Here is a 24071-nt window from a genome sequence, read left to right as displayed (position 1 = left end):
TTGGTATTCAAGATGTACATAGGGTGTTAGTGAAAGCACTAGTGAACCAACCATGTCACTTCCTATGCAAAGACATCTGACAACTTCTGTTACTGGATGGGCTACTCCATTACCTTTCTTTGGCAGGCGCATAGTGGTACGCCTTGTCGATGAGACCCAAAAAGAGCATTTGCTCAAGTGGATGGCAAGAGCAGCTTCAAATGGGCAACACCAAGTGCATGGAATGTGATAACACAGAGGATCATGATGATGAGGTGTTAGTTCCTTGTTCGTGTGAACATAGAGGCATACAGCTGACAAGGTAATCTGAGGAGAAAGATGAGGAGACACCTAGTGTTGCAGCCATGACAAGCAATAAATCCTCAGCCACTACTGTGGCTGTGACCAGCAGCATCCACGGGTCTGCAGCTCGCAGGGGTGGCAAGGGTTGCCAAGCCTGGGCCTTTTTTCACACTGCAAAGGATGAGCCAACTCACTTAATCTGCCAGCTTTGCGAAAAAAATAAGTATAGGTAAAAAGTGCAATAATTTGACTATTACATGTATGATTCTTCACATGTGCAATCAACATGTGTTACCCTGGGAATCCCACTGTGCTAAAATGCAGAACTCAACAACCTTCAGCGGCCCCATAAATTGCATCTGCTGCTTCTTCCTTCTCCTCTGTTACAGTGCCAACAATTGAGATGCAGGTCTTCAACAGCAGAACCTCGGGTTCTTTACCCACTCCAGTCATGCTGACTGAGAGCCCGCCGTCAGCTTTAACAGAAGCAGACATGCCTGCTGTTTTTGACTGATCTCAGAGAACGAACACACCACAACTTTCTCAATCTACCGTAACATCTCCACCTGCACCTCTCTCATGGTCCAACAGTTTGTCCAGTTCACCGTACTTTGCCCTCTCTCAGCACTGCAACTAGCCCATGGTACTGCAGTTATGGTCACGTTAAAGATTGTTAACTCCTACACATGACAAAGTAAAGAGATTGAACTCCACCAACTTTAACCTGTTGGCCATGGAAATGCTGCATTTGCGCCTGGTAGATACAGATGGTTTCCGAAAGCTGATGGCCGTCGCAGTCCCCCAGTACCAATTGCCCAGTTACCATTACTTTTCTAAGAAAGCTATGCCTGTGCTACACCAGCATGTCACAGAGAACATAACCCATTCCTTGACTAAATCTGTCAGCCAGGGTGCATTTCACCACAGACACTTGGACGAGTAAGCATGGCCAATGGCTTTACATCTCGCTGACTGGGCATTGGATGACTCTGGTGGCTATGGGGCCAGGTGGTCAAGTGGCTTTTCCACAAGTCTTTGTATCCCAAAGGCCTGTGGGAGAAACTCTGTATCTAACAGTTCTTCCACTGCTTCTTACTCCTCCACCTTCTCTAAGGCTTCCTCCTGTGCCCTCAGCATCTCCCTTAATCAGACACATGTTCCAACATTGCAGATAGAATCCCTCCTTTATGGACTGACTTGGGTTGGAGTAGTGGTATTGCAACCACTATGGGCAGCACATGCAGGTAGTGTAGTCAGGAATAGCCAGGCAACAGTACACTGGTGCTTTAATGTAGTTTACAGGATCAACATGAGATAGGAAGATTGACTAAAGTCTGGTAGCTCAATAATCTTGCAAGGAAGGAAGTATAATGATAGGTTTAAGTAGGGTGTTCAATCAGAGTGGAGCCAATCAGGAACTCAAGGTGGAGACACAGGTACTTGTATCTGGGTTAGGAAGGAAATGTCCAGCGAGCTGAATAGCTCAGATAGAAGAACTGATGCCTGGTGCACAAGAGCCGCTGATATTGAATCCTGACAGTGCGCCTCTCCTTCCAGAATGGCCTCTGGACATCTCAGGTGCTGGCTTCTCTGGATGTCTCTGATGAAAAGCTCTTTTAAGCCAGTGTGCATGAACATTGCCTTCCAGCTCCTTTGAATTATCTTCTGGTCGGTAAGCCCTCCATTGCACCAAATATTGTAGTCTTCCTCTGAATCTTCTAGAGTCTAGAATGTTATACACAATGTACTCCTCTTCACCATGGACTTTTTCTGTTGGTGGAGGTGTCTGAGTTCTACCTGGGAACGGGTTATCACTGAATGGTTTGAGCAAGGATAAATGGAACAGAGGGTGAATTTTCAGGCTGTTAGGAAGTTTGAAATGGAAGTCAGCTGGGTTAATTTGTGCAGAAATTTGAAAAGGACCTATGAATTTTGGACCCAATTTACAAGACGGTAAGTTCATTTTCAAATTTTATTTTAGAAAGCCAAACCTTGTCACTGACCTGAAGGGTAGGAGGGGCTTTGAGATGCTTATCTGCTGCTTATTTGTAATCTTCTTGAGCCTTTTGTAACATCTCAGTAGTTCCTCCTGAACTTTCTGCAACTCTGTAAAGGCCCCGTCACACATAGCGATTTACCAACGATCACGACCAGCGATACGACCTGGCCGTGATCGTTGGTAAGTCGCTGTGTGGTCGCTGGGGAGCTGTCAGACAGCTCTCTCCAGCGACCAACGATCAGGGGAACGACTTCGGCATCGTTGAAACTGTCTTCAACGATGCCGAAGTCCCCCTGCAGCACTCGGGTAACCAGGGTAAACATCGGGTTACTAAGCGCAGGGTCGTGCTTAGTAACCCGATGTTTACCCTGGTTACCAAAAAAAACAAACAGTACATACTCACCATCTGATGTCCGTCAGGTCCCTTGCCGTCTGCTTCCCGCTCTGACTGAGTGCCGCCGTACAGTAAGAGCAGAGTGCAGCGGTGACGTCACCGCTGTGCTGTACTTTCACTTTCACTTTGCGGCGCTCAGTCAGTGTGGGAAGCAGATGGCAAGGGACCTGACGGACATCAGATGGTGAGTAGGTACTGTTTTTTTTTTTTTACATTTACGCTGGTAACCAGGGTAAACATCGGGTTACTAAGCGCGGCCCTGCGCTTAGTAACCCGATGTTTACCCTGGTTACCAGTGAAGACATCGCTGGATCGGTGTCACACACACCGATTCAGCGATGTCAGCGGGACCTCAACGACCAAAAAACGGCCCAGGCCATTCCGACACGACCAGCGATCTCACAGCAGGGGCCTGGTCGCTGGTACGTGTCACACATAGCGAGATCGCTACTGAGGTCACTGTTGCGTCACAAAACTTGTGACTCAGCAGCGATCTCGCTAGCGATCTCGCTATGTGAGACGGGGCCTTAAGTCTGTTTGTAACAGCAGGAACAGAAGTAGTAAATAGAAGATTATAAATAAATACCAGATGCAAGCCAAAGTTAGCAAAAATAGACTTTGGGATGCAAAACTGTTTTTGGAGTTATTATGGGCAAATTCTGCTGTTGGTAAATAGTCCACCCAGTCATCCTGGAGGTAAGGCTACTTTCACACATCAGGTTTTTGCCATCAGGCAGGATCTGTAGAATTTTTTAACCCCTTCATGACCTTGGGATTTTCCGTTTTTCTGTTTTCATTTTTCTCTCCCCTGCTTCCAAGAACCATAACTTTTTCATTTTTCCGTCAATATGGCCATGTGGTGCTTATTTTTTGAGGGACAAGTTGTACTTTTGAATGACATCATTGATTTTACCATGTCGTGTACTAGAAAACGGGAACAAAATTCCAAGTGCGGTGAAATTGCGTGTTTTTTGTTTGGCTTTCTTGCTAGGTTAAATGCTAAAACTGACCTGCCATTATGATTATACCGGTCATTGCGAGTTCATAGACACCAGACATGTCTAGGCTATTTTTTATCTAAGTGGTAAAAAAAAATTCAAAACTTGTTACTCGATACTCGTAGCGCCTCCATTTTTCGTGATATGGGGTTGGGTGATGGCTTATTTTTTGCGCACTGAGCTTACGTTTTTAGTGATACTATTTTTGTGGAGATATGTACTTTTGATCGCCCGTTATTACATTTTAATGCAATGTCGCGTCTACCAAAAAAGCATAGTTTTGGCGTTTTGAATTTTTTTCTCGCTACGCCGTTTAGCGATCAGGTCAATCCTTCTGTTATTGATAGATCAGGCAATTCTGAATGTGGCGATACCAAATATGTGTAGGTTTGATTTTTTTTATTGCTTTATTTTGAATGGGGCGAATGGGGCGAAAGGGGGGTGATTTAAACTTTCATATTTTTTTTATTTATTTCATGTTTTTTTAAACATTTTTTTTAACTTTTGCCATGCCTCTATAGCCTCCATGGGAGGCTAGAAGCTGGCATAGCCTGATCAGCTCTGCTACATAGCAGCAATCATCAGATCGCTCCTATGTAGCTGAACAGCAGGCTTGCTATGAGCGCCGTCCACAGGGTGGCGCTCACAGCAAGCCGGCATCAGTAACCATCGAGGTCTCAAGGAGACCTCTGGTTACTATGCCGATGCATCGCTGACCCCCGATCATGTGACGGGGTTGGCGATGCGAGCATTTCCAGCTGCATGGCAGGAAGCGATAGTTAACTGCCGCTGTCAGCGTTTGACAGCGGCATTTAACTAATTAATAGTGACGGGTGGATCGCGATTCCACTCGCAGCTATTGCGCGCACATGTCAGCTGTTCAAAACAGCTGACATGTCGTGGCTTTGATGTGGGCTCACCGCCGGAGCCCACATCAAAGCAGGGGATCTGACCTCGGGTGTACTATCCCATCCGAGGTCAGGAAGGGGTTAAAAAACGGATCCGGAGCAAAATGTGAAAAACTGATGCGACGGATCCGTTTTTTTAAAACCGGGAATAGAGTATGGATTTTCTCTTCCGGGGAAAAAAAGGAGAGAGAGAAAGAGAGAAAGACTCCAGAATAAAATGCAGCTACGGGGCATGCTCGGAATAGGTAGCCGATTTCACCTCACGTTTCATCTGTTTATCGCCGAAACTGTTGCTGTGCGTTTTTTCGCCCGGACTCAAAAAATGTTCCTCTGGACGTTTTCTACGGCCGCCGGAAAACTAATTTTTGATGGATCCGGCAAAAAACGGATGACACGTTAGGCCATCAGGCGCAATCCGGTGCTAATATAACTCTATGAGAAAAAAACGGCAAAAACCTGATGTGTGAAAGTAGCCTAAGAAATAAAGCAGCGCGGGTATTGTTCTAGTGTTTGGTTAGTCCTTTCAGTCTGATCACTGGATTGTGGGTAGAAGGCAGTAGACAAATTGACAGTAACTCCTAAAGCTGTACAAAAGCTTTTCCAAAATTTTGATGTAAACTGAACACCTCTATCAGAAATTACATTGTCAGGGATTCCATTCAGCCTTAATATCTGTTTGACTTTTTATTCTGCGGTTTGATGTTGTCTTTAGTTGGAATAAAATGGGCCATCTTTGTGAGCTGACCTTCCACAGCAAGGATAACAGTCATTTCTTTAGGTATGTCCACAATAGCATTAATTGACATTGATATCCAAGGTCTGTATGGAACTGGAAGAGGTTGAAGGAATCATAGAGAAGATTATGACATCTTGGTCTGTGCATAAGTTAAACAGGAGGAAACATCCATTTTCCCACATCCTTCCGACAATTAGGCCATTAATAAGAACAAAACAGTAGTTCTAGCCTTTTCATAACTCCAGTGTGCCCCCTTCAAGTTTAGAATCATGAACAAGTTTGAGGACTTTAATTCGAGGAGATGTAGACTCTGGGATGGATATATATATACATATATATATATATATATATATATATATATATATATATATATGTATATATATATATATATATATATATATATATATATATATATATGCAGCGCCCCAGAGTCCTGGTCGTTGCAGTACTGATGCTCCGCCGCTAAGGGGAGTGATGGAACGTCTGATGGCACTGAAGGAGTTCTCCTGACCAGGTATCACAGACACCAATACACTTCACAGTCTGGCCTCCAGGGGGAGCTAAGGGCGCTATGTATTAGGCCACTCCTCACAATCTGATAAAACTGGGAGTTGGATAAAAAGTTAGACAGAAAGCTGACTGGGTTGGAACCAGGCAACATCCTGTGGCAGAGGGTGCTGCAGGGGAAGATTCAGGGGGGTCCCTGTCAGGGGTGGGATCCTGACAGAGGCCTAGCGAACAGAAAAGAACGTTAAGGAACCGCGCCTGCTCTACATCGCGGCGGTATCTCAAGAAAGGACAAGAAGCGAGGTTTATTGTGGAGAGTGAGAAACGAGATCAAAGCAAAAAGGAGATAAAAGCCAGTAGGAGTCGTGCTGTAAGATTGAGGCAGCATCCTACTGAGGCGCGTAGTCGGTGGCCGGGAACGCCGAGGAAGTATTGGGCTCCAAGCATTACTTCAAACCAATGGCAGGACAGTTAATTATAGGTTGGCTGTCTCACCTAAATCACCTAAGCAGACATAGGGGGCAACTGTGGGAGAGGGGCGTCACTAGAGTCCCGGAAGAACTCCAGGCCTACCCGTCATACGGGTGCGTCCTAGCCATATCATCTGGGGGACAGAAAAGAACATCAGAACAGACATAAGTTGTGGGAAAGAACATCAGAAACAGACACAACAGTTGTGAGGACTATCCCGTGGTGCTCAGCAGGGAAGTACTACAACACACAGGCGCTAGAAGGTAGGCACAGATTTCCACCTGCAAAGGGAACTCTGGAGGTGCCAAAGGACCGTCCGGTCTCAGACAGCCCTGTTAACCGTACTCTGGATTGAGGACCTTTAAGCCTTCAGTAAAGAGGTAAACAGACTGCAACCTTGTGTCCTTGTTATTCATCCCGACCTGCACCACGCACCACCACCTACACCTTTCATTGGACGCCCCTTAGTAGGGTCACGGATCGGGTCTAGCCACCGTGACAACCCCAGCACTGAGACAGAGAAGCCCGGTACCGAGTTCCCCGCGGCCCTGCGTCTGGGGCGCTCTATATATATATATATATATATATATATATATATATATATATATATATATATATATATATATATATATATCAAAGTCTTTAGAAGGATTTAAAGATTCCATCTTAGGGACCACCGCAACTTTTTAGCCTGCTGCAAGGCCATCAAAGCAGTTTCACAAGATAATAATTTAGGATGATTAAGTTTAGTTTGCTGCCTAGGTGGCATAGTTGAAGACAGAGTTGATACCAGAGTTGAGTACCTGCTACATCACCAAAAGAGTCCCCTGGACCGGAAAATACTTTATCCTGAGAACTGCTGCTGTCCTGAGCATCCCTACAAGGCATAGATGAACCAAGCAATGTGCTGTTTCTGTTGATACCTCGGGTTTGCTCAGATCTAACCTTCTCTGCTTCCATGCAGCTGCATTTCTGCTCTATTTTTACAGTATTCATGAAACATACTCAGCTCTGATTCCGAGGGCTTTCTAAAAGAATCAACCATGCATTCTTCTCCAGGATCGTACATGGAAGGCTGTGGAAAATATAGAGACTCTGCTTCCTTCTGCTTGTTAAGAACAATATATTTTGAATCTTCTGGCTCAGGGCTGGAAATAGGGCTAAACTGGGTAAAACTTGGCAAAATTTCTGCATTAAGAAATTCAATTTTTTTCTGTGTAGCTCTGTGAGTTGCCCCATTGATAAATCCTGGTTCAAACTTTCCATTGCCTGGTCCAACAGCATGGGGATCAGGGCCCACTTCAGGGCCACGAAAACCATTCAACAGTACAGTTAGTCCTTTGAGAGTTTTGTCCTTTTCAGATGCCTCAAATGACTCCTGACGGCTGGTGTTTTTCACAATAACCCTAACTGTTACAACATCAGGGACAGACACAGACTGGGCCAAAGACAGATTCTCACCCAAACAGATTCCTGATGGTTTGTGATTAGTGTTGAGCGATACCGTCCGATACTTGAAAGTATCGGTATCGGAAAGTATCGGCCGATACCGGCAAAGTATCGGATCTAATCCGATACCGATACCCGATACCAATACAAGTCAATGGGACTCATGTATCGGACGGTATCCCTGATGGTTCCCAGGGTCTGAAGGAGAGGAAACTCTCCTTCAGGCCCTGGGAACCATATTAATGTGTAAAATAAAGAATTAAAATAAAAAATATTGCTATACTCACCTCTCCGACGCAGCCTGCACCTTACCGAGGGAACCGGCAGCGTTGTTTGCTTAAAATTCGCGCTTTAACTTCCTTACGCGAAGTCCCGGCTTGTGATTGGTCGCGCGCCGCCCATGTGGCCGGGACGCAACCAATCACAGCAAGCCGTGACGTAATTTCAGGTCCTTCAGGATTTTAAAATTACGTTCCGGCGTTGTGATTGGTTGCGTCGCGGTCACATGGGCGACACAACCAATCACAAGCCGTGACATCACGGGAGGCAGGAGACGCGCGCATTTTAAAATGATAGGGAGAGAACAGTTTTTTTCCTTAAGCTCCTTGGGGGGTGAAGTCACAGAAAGTGAATGGAATACAGCGTTTAAAGGCAGGCTACATTCAGAGATGTCAGATTCAGCATCACAGTTGTCATACTCTCCTACTGCTGCTAGCACCTTTTTAGGCCGTCTAGGACACTTAGGACAATTGATCAAGAAGTGGTCAGACTGGCCGCAGTAGAAACATAGACTTTCACGAAGGCGATGCTCCCGGTGCTCATTGATCTCGTGCCTCTGAACGGAATCAATTTGCATGGGCACCTCCTCCACCTCCCGAGATGTTTTACCTGCAGGCTCTTTGGAAGGAAGAGAAAAGTTAGAAATACGATTATATGCAGCAAACTTCTCCTGCCTACGCTCAGTAAGGCGAATGTCAATGTGCACACAATGCTGTATAAATGTCTCTAGTTCTTGTGGTGACTCAGAGCGAGCTAGTTCATCTTTTACAATACTAGACAGACCCCTTTTAAAAATAGGTAATTGTGCATACCGTATTTTTTGGACTATAAGACGCACTTTTTTCCCCTCCAAATTTGGGAGGAAAGTGTGGGTGCGTCTTATAGTCCGGATATAGCATGTGGGGAGGGGGGCAGCAGGGAGTGGGATCGCACTGTTATCCCACTTCAGGATGTCCCGCTGCCCGGAATCAGCTGCTGGGGAAAGCACATGGCCCCGCTGATTAAGTGCAGTGAATATTTATGAGCGGCTCCCCGCCCACCGATCAGCTGAGCAGTGAGCCAGGAGCAGCACATGAATGCTGCACTTAATCAGGGACACACAGGGCTTCCTCAGCGCTGATTCCTTCAGCAGCTAAGGAGATTTGTGTGTCCTGGGGAGCAGGAGGCAGTAGCAGGGGCCAGGAGATCGCTGCCTACCTGCCTGGACGCTGAGTGTTGTGCACAATCAGGACCTGTGATGATGTCAGGAGTGGGCGGGCTGGAGCATCACATGGCAGCTCAGAGCCCTCCCTCTTCCTGACATCATCATAGGTCCTTCAGACTCCCCACTAGAATCTGCTGGCTTCCTCTTATAACCTGTGCTGTGCTGTGGAGAGGCAACAAGAGGGAGGGCTCTGTGTGTGTGCAGCCATGGGATGCATTTACCTCACCACAGCTGGCTGGCTGCCACAATTAAGAGGTTAGTCTACAACACACAATAAAGCACTCTGCCACTCCTGTGGTTATCTATAACTCCCAGCATGTCATAGGATCTGCAGGACATGCTGGGAGTTATAGTTCTCCCATGGGATTTTAAAGCAGCACTCCAGTGCTATTTTGCAGTGCTGGAGTGGTGCTTTCACTATAAGCCCTGTGCCCCCATTCTTATACTCACCCTCCAGTGTCTTCATATAGTACTGTACAGACACCACACTGGTCCCGCAGCTTCCAACATAATAACGTACTATTATATATAATAACACCACATATAATAGTATGTTATTTATGTTATTAAATATTTTACCACATTTTTTTTGCTTCAAATATTTTTTTTCCCTATTTTCCACCTCTAAAACCTGGGTGCGCCTTATAGTCCGGTGCGTCTTATAGTCCGCGAAATACGGTAACTGTCCCAATTGGTATCTAACGCTAATCTTCTGAATTCAGTAGCATACTCAATAACAGAATGTTTTGCCTGGTGTAAAGACAATAAAGCAGATTCAGCGGTTGCACGGCGATTAGGATCATCAAACATTAATGCCATAGCAGCCAAGAAATCATCCAAGTTATTTAACCGTGGGTCACGAGACTCAATCATCAGATTCGCCCAGGCGAGCGCTCATGCAGTCAGCAGCATTATTACACACAATACTTTGGATCTATCATTAGGAAAACGGTCAGCATGCACAGCAAAATATAGCTAGCATACATTGATTCACAAAGCCACGAAATTTGTCGCAATTACCATTAAATCTGAATGGGGGCAACTTAGGTGGGCTAGCTGATGGCGGTTGTCCAGAGGGAAAAGTCACTTGTGCAGCTATTTGCGTGCTTATGTCCTGAAAAGCCCGTCCATACTGGGACTCTATGCCAGCAAGTTTGTTTTCCTGGGCTACCATGTGGGTGCTTAAGTCCTGCAAAGTCTGTCCAAACACTTGTTGATTGTGTTCAAAGCTTCCAAACTTCTTTTGCAGACCTTCCACATCTTTCTGCAGTGATCTAATTATGGAAAACACTTGCTCTAGTCTGCTTTCTGCAGTCATTGTTCCAGCAGTCTCCTTTTCTTTTTAGGCTAGAGTATCCTGTAATAATTATAGGGGATAACTCAGGAGACTCTTTGCGTGGAACAAAACAACTACAGGACACAGTTTTATAAGTGGTAAAGTCTATATTATCCCACAGTGATTCAAACAGGTGCAGAGAGAAACTCAAGTCCACAACACTTGGTGTAAATATTAAACGCAGCTTAGCAGTCTATCAGAAACTTCAGAGGAAAATGCAATCACGCAGAAAGTCTATGAAGCACAATTATTCTTGAGGATACTTGACACGAATAAGTCCTTGCTTAGTCCAAAACACAGATAGATATGCCTATAAGGCAGTTCAAATAATATCTTAGCTCAACCAGGGAGGTCTGGGTAATAGTCTCAGGTTCTTGCAGAACAGCTACAGATTACATGTCCAGCAAATGCAGATGGAAGTAAACACGAGCAGCAGATGTAGGAGGATTACTGGAACTGGTGTATGGAGCAGGAACTCAGAGCAGAGTAGCAGGATCTCCACACAGGTTCACAGGAGCAGGAATATAGCCAGGGAGTCAACAAAGTCAGGAGCTGGATGCAAGACAGAATTGTCATGATCTCTGCAGGCAGAGATCATAGCAAGCCTATAGAGGGACAAGCTCTCGGAAGATGGAACTATACTGACCATGAACTAAGCCTGCCGCGCAACTAGAAATAGCCAGGTAGCATTTCCTATTTATCGCTAGATGCCCAGCTCTGGCCTAAGACCTAAATAGCTAGCAGAGGGAAATATAAGACCTGGCTCACCTCTAGAGAAATATTCCAAAGAAGACAGTAGCCCCCCACATATAATGACGGTGAGTTCAGATGAAACAACAAACGCAGCAGGAAAATAGTCTTAGCAAATTTGAGGTCCGCTTACTAGATAGCAGAAGACAGATAGTATACTTTCATGGTCAGCAGAAAAATACTAACAAAACACCATCCAGAGATTACCTTAAACTCTGGCATTAACTCATAACGCCAGAGTAGCAATCCCTGATCGACGAGAGCTTTCCAGACACAGTAACAAAACTTCAGCTGCGAACTGGAACAAATAGGCAAAACAAAACATGGACAAAAGTCCAACTTATCAGTAGTTGTCTAGAAGCAGGAACAAGCACTGAGAGGCATCAGATAACATTGTTGACCGGCAAGAAACCACCAGAGAAATGAGCTTAAATAGCGACACCCACTACTGATGGAATCAGGTGAAACAGGAAAGAGGATGACAAGTCCAATTCCACAAGCGGCCACCGGGGGAGCCCAGAATCCAAATTCACAACAGTACCCCCCCCTCAAGGAGGGGGCACCGAACCCTCACCAGATCCACCAGGGCGACCAGGATGAGCCCTATGGAAGGCACGAACAAGATCAGAAGCATGAACATCAGATGCATTGACCCAAGAATTATCCTCCTGGCCGTAACCCTTCCAGTTGACCAGATACTGGAGTTTCCGTCTGGAAACACGAGAGTCCAAAATTTTCTCCACAACGTACTCCAACTCACCCTCAACCAACACCGGAGCAGGAGGCTCCACAGAAGGTACAACAGGTACCTCATACCTGCGCAATAACGACCGATGAAAAACGTTATGAATGGAAAAGGACGCAGGGAGGTCCAAACGGAAAGAAACAGGATTAAGAATCTCCAATATTCTATAAGGGCCGATGAACCGAGGTTTAAACTTAGGAGAAGAGACCCTCATAGGGACAAAACGAGAAGACAACCACACTAAATCTCCAACACAAAGCCGAGAACCAACACGACGATGACGGTTGGCAAAACGCTGAGTCTTCTCCTGTGACAACTTCAAATTGTCCATAACCTGCCCCCAGATGTGATGCAATCTCTCCACCACCGCATCCACTCCAGGACAATCCGAGGATTCCACCTGACCGGAGGAAAATCGAGGGTGAAACCCCGAATTACAGAAAAACGGGGACACCAAGGTGGAAGAACTGGCCCGATTATTGAGGGCGAACTCTGCCAATGGCAAAAAAGCAACCCAATCATCCTGGTCAGCAGAGACAAAACACCTCAGATATGTCTCAAGGGTCTGATTAGTCCGCTCGGTCTGGCCATTAGTCTGAGGGTGAAAAGCAGATGAAAAAGACAAATCTATGCCCATCCTAGCACAGAATGCCCGCCAAAATCTAGACACAAATTGGGTACCTCTGTCAGAAACAATATTCTCAGGAATACCGTGCAATCGGACAACATTCTGAAAAAACAGAGGAACCAACTCAGAAGAAGAAGGCAACTTGGGCAGAGGAACCAAATGGACCATTTTAGAGAAACGGTCACAGACCACCCAGATGACAGACATCTTCTGGGAAACAGGCAGATCTGAAATAAAATCCATCGAGATGTGTGTCCAAGGCCTCTTAGGAATAGGCAAGGGCAACAGCAGTCCGCTAGCCCGAGAACTACAAGACTTGGCCCGAGCACAAACGTCACATGACTGCACAAAGACTCGCACATCTCGTGACAGAGAAGGCCACCAGAAGGATCTTGCCACCAAATCCCTGGTACCAAAAATTCCGGGATGACCTGCCAATGCAGAAGAATGTACCTCAGAGATGACTCTGCTGGTCCAATCATCCGGAACAAACAGTCTATCAGGCGGACAACGATCCGGTCTATCCGCCTGAAACTCTTGCAAGGACCGCCGCAGATCAGGAGAAACGGCCGACAAAATTACTCCCTCCCTAAGGATACCTGTGGGTTCAGAATTACCAGGAGAGTCCGGGTCAAAACTCCTAGAAAGGGCATCTGCCTTAACATTCTTAGAACCCGGTAGGTATGACACCACAAAATTAAAGCGAGAAAAAAATAAAGACCAGCGCGCCTGTCTAGGATTCAGGCGTCTGGCAGTCTCAAGATAAATCAAATTTTTGTGGTCAGTCAATACCACCACCTGATGCCTAGCCCCCTCGAGCCAATGGCGCCACTCCTCAAACGCCCACTTCATGGCCAAAAGCTCCCGATTCCCAACATCATAATTCCGCTCTGCGGGCGAAAATTTGCGAGAAAAGAAGGCACAAGGCCTAATGACGGAGCAGTCGGAACCTTTCTGCGACAACACTGCCCCAGCTCCGATCTCCGAAGCGTCAACCTCAACCTGAAAAGGCAGATTCACATCAGGCTGACGCAACACAGGGGCAGAGGCAAAACGGCGCTTAAGCTCCTGAAAGGCCTCTACAGCATGAGGGGACCAATTAGCAACATCAGCGCCCTGTCTGGTCAAATCAGTCAGTGGTTTAACGACATCCGAAAAACCAGCAATAAATCGGCGGTAAAAGTTGGCAAAGCCCAAAAATCTCTGAAGACCCTTAAGAGAGGAGGGCTGAGTCCAGTCACAAATAGCTTGCACCTTGACGGGATCCATCTCAATGGAAGAGGGAGAGAAAATATACCCCAAAAAGGAAATTTTCTGGACCCCAAAAACGCACTTAGACCCCTTCACACATAAAGAATTAGACCGCAGAACCTGAAAAACTCTCCTGACCTGCTGGACATGAGAGTCCCAGTCATCAGAAAAAATCAGAATATCATCCAGATATATTATCATAAATTTATCCAGAAAATCGCGGAAAATATCATGCATAAAAGACTGGAAAACTGAAGGGGCATTAGAAAGACCAAAAGGCATGACCAAATACTCAAAGTGGCCCTCGGGCGTATTAAATGCGGTCTTCCACTCATCCCCCTGCCTGATCCGCACCAAATTATACGCCCCACGAAGATCAATTTTAGAGAACCACTTAGCACCCTCTATACGAGCAAACAAATCAGTAAGCAATGGCAATGGGTATTGATACTTAACAGTGATCTTATTCAGAAGCCGATAATCAATACATGGTCTCAAAGAGCCGTCTTTTTTTGAGACAAAGAAAAACCCAGCTCCCAAGGGAGAAGAAGATGGACGAATATGTCCCTTTTCCAAAGACTCCTTTATATATTCCCGCATAGCAGCATGTTCCGGCACAGACAAATTAAACAAACGACCCTTTGGATATTTACAACCCGGTATCAAATCTATGGCACAATCGCACTCACGGTGCGGAGGTAACGACCCAAGCTTGGGTTCGTCAAAGACGTCTTGATAATCAGAGAGGAACTCAGGGACTTCAGAGGGAATGGACGACGAAATAGAAACCAAAGGTACGTCCCCATGAATACCCTTACATCCCCAGCTCAACACAGACATAGCTCTCCAGTCCAAGACTGGGTTGTGAGACTGCAACCATGGCAATCCCAGTACCAAATCGTCATGTAAATTATACAGCACCAGGAAACGAATAATCTCCTGGTGATCCGGATTGATACGCATGGTTACTTGTGTCCAGTATTGTGGTTTATTATTAGCCAATGGGGTGGAGTCAATCCCCTTCAGAGGAATAAGAGTCTCCAAAGGCTCTAAATAAAAACCACAACGATTGGCAAAGGACCAATCCATAAGACTCAGAGCGGCGCCAGAGTCAACATAGGCGTCCGTGGCAATGGATGACAAAGAGCAAATCAGGGTTACAGACAAAATAAACTTAGACTGAATGGTGCCAATGGAAACAGACTTATCAAGCTTCTTTGTACGCCTAGAGCATGCCGATATAACATGAGTAGAATCCCCACAATAGAAACACAATCCATTCTTCCGTCTAAAATTCTGTCGCTCGCTCCTGGACAGAATTCTATCACACTGCATACTTTCTGGCGTCTTTTCCATAGACACCGCCAGATGGTGCATCGGTTTGCGCTCCCGCAGACGCCTATCAATCTGAATAGCCATTGTCATGGACTCATTCAGACCTGCAGGCAAAGGGAACCCCACCATAACATCCTTAACGGCATCAGAGAGACCTTCTCTGAAAGTTGCCGCCAAGGCGCACTCATTCCACTGAGTAAGCACAGACCATTTACGGAATTTTTGGCAGAACACTTCAGCTTCGTCTTGCCCCTGAGATAGTGCCATCAAAGTTTTTTCTGCCTGAAGTTCCAAATGAGGTTCCTCATAAAGCAAACCCAAGGCCAGAAAAAACGCATCCACATCGCGTAACGCAGGATCCCCTGCTGGCAATGAGAAGGCCCAATCTTGAGGGTCACCCCTGAGCAAGGAAATCACAATCCTAACCTGCTGAGCAGGGTCTCCAGCTGAACGAGACTTCAGGGACAAATAAAGCTTACAATTATTTCGGAAATTCTGGAAGCTAGCTCTATTCCCTGTGAAGAACTCCGGCAAAGGAATTCTCGGCTCAGATACCGGAGCATGTACTACAAAATCTTGTAAATTTTGTACTTTCGTGATGAGATTATTCAAACCCGCAGTTACACTCTGGAGATCCATTATTGTCAGGTGCACACAGAGCATACAGAGATTAGGAGGAGAGAGAGAAAAAAGACTGCAGCAAGGCAGACTGGAGGAAAAAAAAAAAAAAAAAAAAATTCCAGCAGACTTCTTATAACTCTCCTTTCTCAACCTGGGTCTTTAACACTTTAGAGGCCGGTCAAACTGTCATGATCTCTGCAGGCAGAGATCATAGCAAGCCTATAGAGGGACAAGCTCTCGGAAGATGGAACTATACTGACCATGAACTAAGCCTGCCGCGCAACTAGAAATAGCCAGGTAGCATTTCCTATTTATCGCTAGATGCCCAGCTCTGGCCTAAGACCTAAATAGCTAGCAGAGGGAAATATAAGACCTGGCTCACCTCTAGAGAAATATTCCAAAGAAGACAGTAGCCCCCCACATATAATGACGGTGAGTTCAGATGAAACAACAAACGCAGCAGGAAAATAGTCTTAGCAAATTTGAGGTCCGCTTACTAGATAGCAGAAGACAGATAGTATACTTTCATGGTCAGCAGAAAAATACTAACAAAACACCATCCAGAGATTACCTTAAACTCTGGCATTAACTCATAACGCCAGAGTAGCAATCCCTGATCGACGAGAGCTTTCCAGACACAGTAACAAAACTTCAGCTGCGAACTGGAACAAATAGGCAAAACAAAACATGGACAAAAGTCCAACTTATCAGTAGTTGTCTAGAAGCAGGAACAAGCACTGAGAGGCATCAGATAACATTGTTGACCGGCAAGAAACCACCAGAGAAATGAGCTTAAATAGCGACACCCACTACTGATGGAATCAGGTGAAACAGGAAAGAGGATGACAAGTCCAATTCCACAAGCGGCCACCGGGGGAGCCCAGAATCCAAATTCACAACACAGAATACTCTAGCACAGACTGAAGGCTGGGGTGGAGTTTTATAGCAGGAAGACACAGGGCACATGAGACCAAAGACGCCATCTTGGAAAAGGGCAGTAATGCACAAAAAGGTAATAAAAAATGTTCAGTGTCCTGACAATATGACTTAGAGATCGCAGTCACATAGCTGAAGAGTTGTGGATAGCTATCAAGGTCGTGTTAGAGCAGTGGCTTTCTGCACTGAACCTGAAGCCAGGGAAGGCTGTGTGTGATAACGGTGCAAACCTGGTGTTGAGAAACCTTGCACACGTGCCTTGCTTGGCTCACATCTCTTCCTGGTGGCGCAGCAATTTCTCAGCCACTATTCTGATCTAAGCTGCCCAGAAGGCACAGAAGCTGTGTTCTCATTTACGCTGCTCACACCCCTCAGGCCATCGACTTGCATCCAAGAATCTGCAAAATTCCTAGTCCATGCCCTCATCTTCTCTTGCCTTGACTACTGCAACCTCCTGCTCTGTGGCCTCCCCTCTAACACTTTTGCACCCCTCCAATCTATTCTAAACTCTGCTGCCTGACTAATCCACCTGTCCCCCCGCTATTCCCCGGCCTCTCCCTTCTGTCAATCCCTTCACTGGCTCCCCATTGCCCAGAGACTAAAGTACAAAACCCTAACCATGACGTACAAAGCCATCAACAACCTGTCTCCTCCATACATCTGTGGCCTCGTCTCCCGGTACTTACCCACACGCAACCTCCGATCCTCACAAGATCTCCTTCTCTACTCCCCTCTTATCTCCTCCTCCCACAATCGTATACAAGATTTCGCTCGCGTATCACCCCTACTCTGGAACCCCCTACCACAACACATCAGATTCTCGCCTACCATCGAAACCTTCAAAAAGTTCCTGAAGACCCACCTCTTCCGACAAGCCTACAACCTGCAGTAACCACCGATCGATCAAACCGCTGCATGACCTCGCCTCCTGTTTTCTCACCCATCCCTTGCAGATTGTGAGCCTTTGTGGGCAGAGTCCTCTCTCCTCCTGTACCAGTTATGACTTGTATTGTTTAAGATTATTGTACTTGTTTTTATTATGTATACCCCTCCTTACTTGTAAAGCTCAATGGAATAAATGGCGCTATAACAATACATAATAACAATAATATAATATGGAGGTCTTTCTCCATGTCAGTTGATAGGTTGATATGCGATGTGCCGTCAGGGTGGAATTCCACTCTGCACATGTAGTGACTGTGGCAGCAGCAATGAGCCTTGACACAATCTGTTATGTCATACAGCCTGGGCCTACGCAGTGCAGACATGGCGCATATCACGTTTACGGAGTGTGCACACATTAAGAACCTCTGCACCCTTCTGCACAGTTTCAAAATGGCTACTAAGATGATTAGCGCAGATGATGCCGTAATCAACATCACTATTCCAGTCATCTATAAGCAGGAGCAGACCTTGAATAGCCTGCAGGAGAAGATGGTGGTGCCAGAAGAAGAGGAGGAAGCAGAGGAGTATGCAGAAAGGATAACAATGTCTCTAAGTTTCAGACTGTTGTCACACGGGGGGTACCAAGTGAGGGTGGATTACTGCGATCGAGGGGGGCTGGTGATAACAGACAAACTGTTATCGAAAGTGCAAGCTCCGAGGAACAAATTGAGGAGGAAGAAGTGATGAGCGAGCAACTGTCAGATAAAAAGGATAATCCTCCCCTCTCTGTTGTTCGTGGTTGGCAGGAGGGGGACAGAGGAAACAAGCATCACTATTTCCCAGCCACCAACACAGTCTGGGCTTGGACCTCATGGAAGAGCCCGACATATGAGTGCCTTCTTACTGCACTGTCTGCAACACGATCCCAGTATAGCTGTGATTAGGAATACTGCTGACTACTGGGTTGCCACTCTTGTTAGATCAAAGTTATTAAACCAAATTTTGCCAGATGCTTCCCGCTCTGGAAAAGGATCTGCTTTGCTGTAGTATCGAAACACTCTTTTACACAACCTTAAGAGAGCTTTTCCCCAAGACAACAGTGAAGCAAAAAGTTTGCATTGCAGCTTTAGATTTCCAACCTCCGGCACGTCAATTCGTCAATGCCAATACATTAGTAGCAGTAGCAGCAGCAGTAGTGTAAGTGGAAACAATTTCTGTGAGTCCTTTGACACTTTTTTTTAGACCAACTCGTGCACCAGCACATCAGATTCCAATTCTCACACGTGGTGAACGAATCTAGAGGATGGTGCAGCAGTATCTAAAACTGAATATCAATACAATCAGGGAGGGTTTGGACCCTTTCGTATTTTGGTCTTCCAAAATGGATGAGTGGTCTGAGCTCGCCTCACACAGCGTTCTCTCAGCGCTGCTGATTGTGTCCTGATGGATAAGCACAGCCAGCTGTCCCCTGAAAGTGTAGACTGCCTAGCTTTCATCAAGATGAACAAGTCATGGATCTCCAAGGACTTTTGCACCCGAATCGAAGAATGTACAGACTAGGTGATATTGCATTTTTAGTGTGCTGCATTATTGTGGCGTAACTGCACTCTGTGATATCTTTACTGTGGCTTCTGTGACTACTGTGGCTGCTGCTGCTGTTCACACAAATTTGTGGAAAAGTGAACAGTCATGGTTGGTCTACATCTGCTGGGTTGGCTGTGGTGGAAGACGTGTTGGTCCCAATAATACTGTTACTATTTTCGTGACATTTATTCCACTTTGGTGGCATCAGGCCCTTATTTTTTATAAATATGAATACTCCAGGTTGGATGTCCATCTGCTGGATTGGGCATAGTGGAAGACCTGTTGGTCCCTATTGTACTATTTCTACTGTAGTGAAATTGATGCCACTTTGGTATTGTCTGCCAATAATTTTTGGAAATGTGAACACTCCTGGTTGGGTGTCCACCTGCTGGATTGGGTGTAGTGAAAGACCTGTCGGTCCCTATTATACTATCTACAGTGCATTGCAAACGTATTCGGCTCTCTGGAACTTTTCAACCTTTTCCCACATATCATGCTTCAAAAATAAAGATACCAAATGTAAATTTTTGTTGAAGAATCTACAATTGTGATGGAACACAATTGTGAAGTTGAACGAAATTTATTGGTTATTTTAAATTTTTGCGGAAATTCAAACACTGAAAAGTGGGGCGTGCAACATTATTCGGCCCCTTTAACTTAATACTTTTTTGTGCCACCTTTTGCTGTGATTAAAGCTGCAAGTCGCTTGGGGTATACCTCTATCAGTTTTGTACATTGAGAGACTGAAATTTTTGCCCATTCTTCCATGGCAAACAGCTCAAGCTCAGTGAGGATTGATGGAGATCGTTTATAAACAGCAGTTTTCAGCTCTTTCCTCAGATTCTCGATTGGATTGAGGTCTGGACCTTGACTTGGCCATTTTAACACATGGAACTGTTTATTTATGAACCATTCCATTGCAGATTTTGCATTATGTTTGAGATCATTGTCTTGTTGGAAGACAAATCTCCGTACCAGTCTCAGGTCTTTTGCAGACTCCAACAGGTTTTCTTTAAGAATGGTCCTCTATTTGGCTCCATCCATCTTCCTATCAATTTTAACCATCTTCCCTGTCCCTGTTGAAGAAAAGCAGGCCCAAACGATGATGCTGCCACCACCATGTTTGAAAGTGGGGATGGTGTGTTCAGGGTGATAAGCTGTGTTGCCTTTACGCCAAACATATCGTTTGGCATTGTTGCAAAAAAGTTCGATTTTGGTTTAAACTGACCAGAGCACCTTCCACATGTTTAGTGTGTCTCCCAGGTGGCTTGTTGCAAACTTTAAACAACACTTTTTTTCATCTTTGAGAAATGGCTTTCTTCTTGCCACTTTTCCATAAAGGCCAGATTTGTGCAGTGTGCGACTGATTGTTGTCCTATGGACAGACTGTCCCACCTCAGGTGTAGATCTCTGCAGTTCATCCAGAGTGATCATGGGTCTCTTGGCTGCATCTCTGATCAGTCTTCTCTTTGTTTGAGATGAAAGTTTAGAGGGACGTCCTGGTCTTGGTTGATTTGCAGTGGTATAATACTTCTTCTATTTCAATATGATCGCTTGCACAGTGGACATTGGGATGTTTAAAGTTTTGGAAATAATTTTGTATCCAAATCCGGCTTTAAACTTCTCCACAACAGTATCACGGACTGCCTGTTGTGTTCCTTGGTCTTCATGATGCTCTCTGTGCTTCATACAGAACCCTGAGACTATCACAGAGCAGGTGCATTTATAGGGAGACTTGATTATACATAGGTGGATTATATTTATCATCATTAGGAATTTAGGACCACATTGGATCATTCAGAGGTCAACTATGAACTTCTGGAGTGAGTTTGCTGCACTGAAAATAAAGGGGCCGAATAATATTGCACGCCCCACTTTTCAGTTTTTGAATTTTCATAAAAATTTTAAATAACCAATAAATTTCGTTCAACTTCACAATTGTGTTCCACTTGTTGTTGATTCTTCACCAAAAATTTACATTTGGTATCTTTATGTTTGAAGCATGATATGTGGGAAAAGTTTGAAAAGTTCCATGGAGCTGAATACTTTCGCAAGGCACTGTATACTGTGGTGAAAATGATGACACGTCTGTGGTGTAAGGTCCTCATTTGTTTAAATGTGAACACTCTTGGTTGGGTGTCCATCTGCTGGATTTGGCATAGTGAAAGACCTGTCGGTCCCTATTATACACCGTGTTATAAATTATTATGCAAATTGGATTTAAGTGTCAGAAAGATTTAATTGTTTAGTTTTTCAAATAAACTCATGGATGGTATTGGGTCTCAGGGCTCAATGGATCACTGAAATCAATCTTAAACACATATGATAACTAGTTTTCCAGATGATTCTAATTAAAGGAAAACTTGTTAAAAATGATGTTCCACATTATTAAGCAGGCCACAGGCATCAAGCAATATGGGAAATAAAAAGGATCTTTCTGCTGCTGAAAAGCGTAAAATTGTGCAATTCCTTGGACAAGGTATGAAAACATTAGATATTTCACGAAAACTTAAGAGTGATCATCATACTGTGAAGAGATTTGTGACTGAAACAGAGCACAGACAGAGTTCATGTAGATAAAGGCATAATGAGGAAGGTTTCTGCCAGACAAATTCATTGGATTAAGAGAACAGCTGCCAAAATACCATTACAAAGCAGCAAACAGTTATTTGATGGTGCTGGTGCCTCTGGAGTCCCTCGAACCTCAAGGTGTAGGATCCTTCAAAGGCTTGCTGTGATACATAAACCTACTATTCGGCCACCCCTAAACAGTGTTTACAAGCAGAAAGGGTTGCCGTGAGCCCAGACATACATGAAGACTAATTTCCAAACAGTCTTGTTTACTGATGAGTCTCGTGCAACCCTGGATGGTCCAGACGGATGGAGTAGTGGATGGTTGGTGGATGGCTACCATGTCCCAACAAGGCTGCAACGTCAGCAAGGATGTGGAGGAGTCATGTTTTGGCCTGGAGTCATGGGGAAAACATCTGGTAGGGCCCTTTAAGGTTTCTGTAGGTGTGAAAATGATCTCTGCAAAGTATATAGATTTTCTGACTGACCACTTTCTTCCATGGTATAAAAAACAGAAACATGCCTTCAGGAGAAAAATCATCTTCATGCATGTCAATGCACCATCTCATGCTGCAAAGAATACCTCTGAGTCATTGGCTGCTATGGGCATAAAAGGATATAAACTCATGGTGTGGCCACCATCTTTCCCTGACCTCAACCCTATAGAGTACCTTTAGAGTATCATCAAGCAAAACATCTATGAAAGTGGGAGGCAGTTCACATCAAAACAGCAGCTCTGGGAGGGTATTCTGACTTCATGCAAAGAAATACAAGCAGAAACTCTCCAAAAATTCACAAGTTCAATGTATGCAAAAATTGTGAAGGTGATATCAAAGAAGGGTTCCTATGTTAACATGAAACTTGGCCTGTTAGGGTGTTTTGGAGTTAAATAACTTTTTTGTTCAATGAATGTAACCTCCTAATGCTGCAAATTCCACAAATGAGCATATTCAGTTCTTTAAAACATATCAAATGGAACATTTGGAATTTGGAACAGTGGATTTTGAGTTTGTATTCATTTTGGAGATTGTACTGTTATCATTGGGAGGTTTCTTCAATAAAATTTGATGTATAATCTAACCGGTGATGACTTTTATTAGACTAACTGTCATTTGCACCGACCATTCAGGAAAATACAAGAAAAATATCATTTGCATAATAATTTCGAACATGGTGTACTATTTCTAATGTTATGAAATTGATGCCACTTTGGTGGTGTCTGTCAATAGTTTTTGGAAATGTGAACACTCCTGGGTGGGTCTCCTTCATGCTTATTGCCTGTTGCAATAGGCCTCCGAGGGCGTCAGGCCTCCACTTCCTTGGACTCAACTACCCGTGTTACTATCCTTAAATTTTTCTGACAATAGGAGTCTACAAGACTGATATTTGTGCCACCTGAGTGGCTCAGCATGAAAGCAGGTAGAGGTGTTGCATGTGGCATCAGGGCTCCCAGCAATGGAGGCCTACACCAATCCCTCACCCACCTTGTCTTACTGTGACGTTAAATTGAAAGCTGTAAATGCTGTCCCAGACCTTGATACTTCATGGCTGGCTGATTGCTGCAGTGCCATGATTCAATTTGTACTTTGGGTGAATTGAGACCATTTCCCTGGTGTTTGTCCCTCATTTTATGTGTTTTGGCAGCATTTGGGGCCGTTATAAGGTATTGTGCATGCGTTTGTTTTTATCTCCCATTGACATGAATGGCGTTTGGTTATGTTTGGTGAATATTCGACAAATTAATTGGCGAATATTGTAAATTCTGTGATCGTAATCCGAACTGAACTTCATAGATGATATTATTAGTGCACAAGACGCATCTGGTATTGTAGATAGGAGATAGAGTTCCTAAAACATCCTCCATGGTACAGTTATGTCACAATTATTTTTACTATATTTTATGGGATAAGATGTGATAATTAAATGGCCAGGTTTTGCCACTCAAGAAACACTGATGTTAGTGTACCTTAGCTTCCCTCCCACTTCCTTTTACTGCCCCTATCCTCTGTCCATGACCAATTCTCAACCCCCTTAGTTGCTGACAATGCAGACACTATGGAGATTACAGTCTTGCACAGGAAAAAGTCATGGCAACAGCCAGGAGTTGGCCCCATGTCCAAGGAGGGTTCTATAGCAGCTCCATCTTATTTACTAAGTGATGTCATTCTTTTATTCATGTATCTATATAAACAGAATATTGAA

At 44.8% G+C, this 24071-nt stretch overlaps 1 protein-coding gene and 1 pseudogene across 1 annotated transcript in view; one reads left to right on the top strand and one right to left on the bottom strand.

Moving 5' to 3' along the window:
• The window catches only part of LOC143808068 (putative cation-transporting ATPase 13A5), a 642074-nt gene that overhangs the window by 465989 nt on the left and 152014 nt on the right, over nt 1-24071 (top strand). The gene's annotated exons all lie outside the window — the stretch shown is intronic.
• On the bottom strand, nt 1766-23983 carry LOC143808991 (zinc finger protein 592-like; annotated as a pseudogene).

This window comes from Ranitomeya variabilis, chromosome 2 (genome assembly GCF_051348905.1).
Source record: "Ranitomeya variabilis isolate aRanVar5 chromosome 2, aRanVar5.hap1, whole genome shotgun sequence".
In the NCBI taxonomy this organism is placed as follows: domain Eukaryota; kingdom Metazoa; phylum Chordata; class Amphibia; order Anura; family Dendrobatidae; genus Ranitomeya; species Ranitomeya variabilis.
The sequence above is the reverse complement of the archived record's forward strand: the minus strand, read 5'-3'. Positions and strand labels throughout refer to the sequence as shown.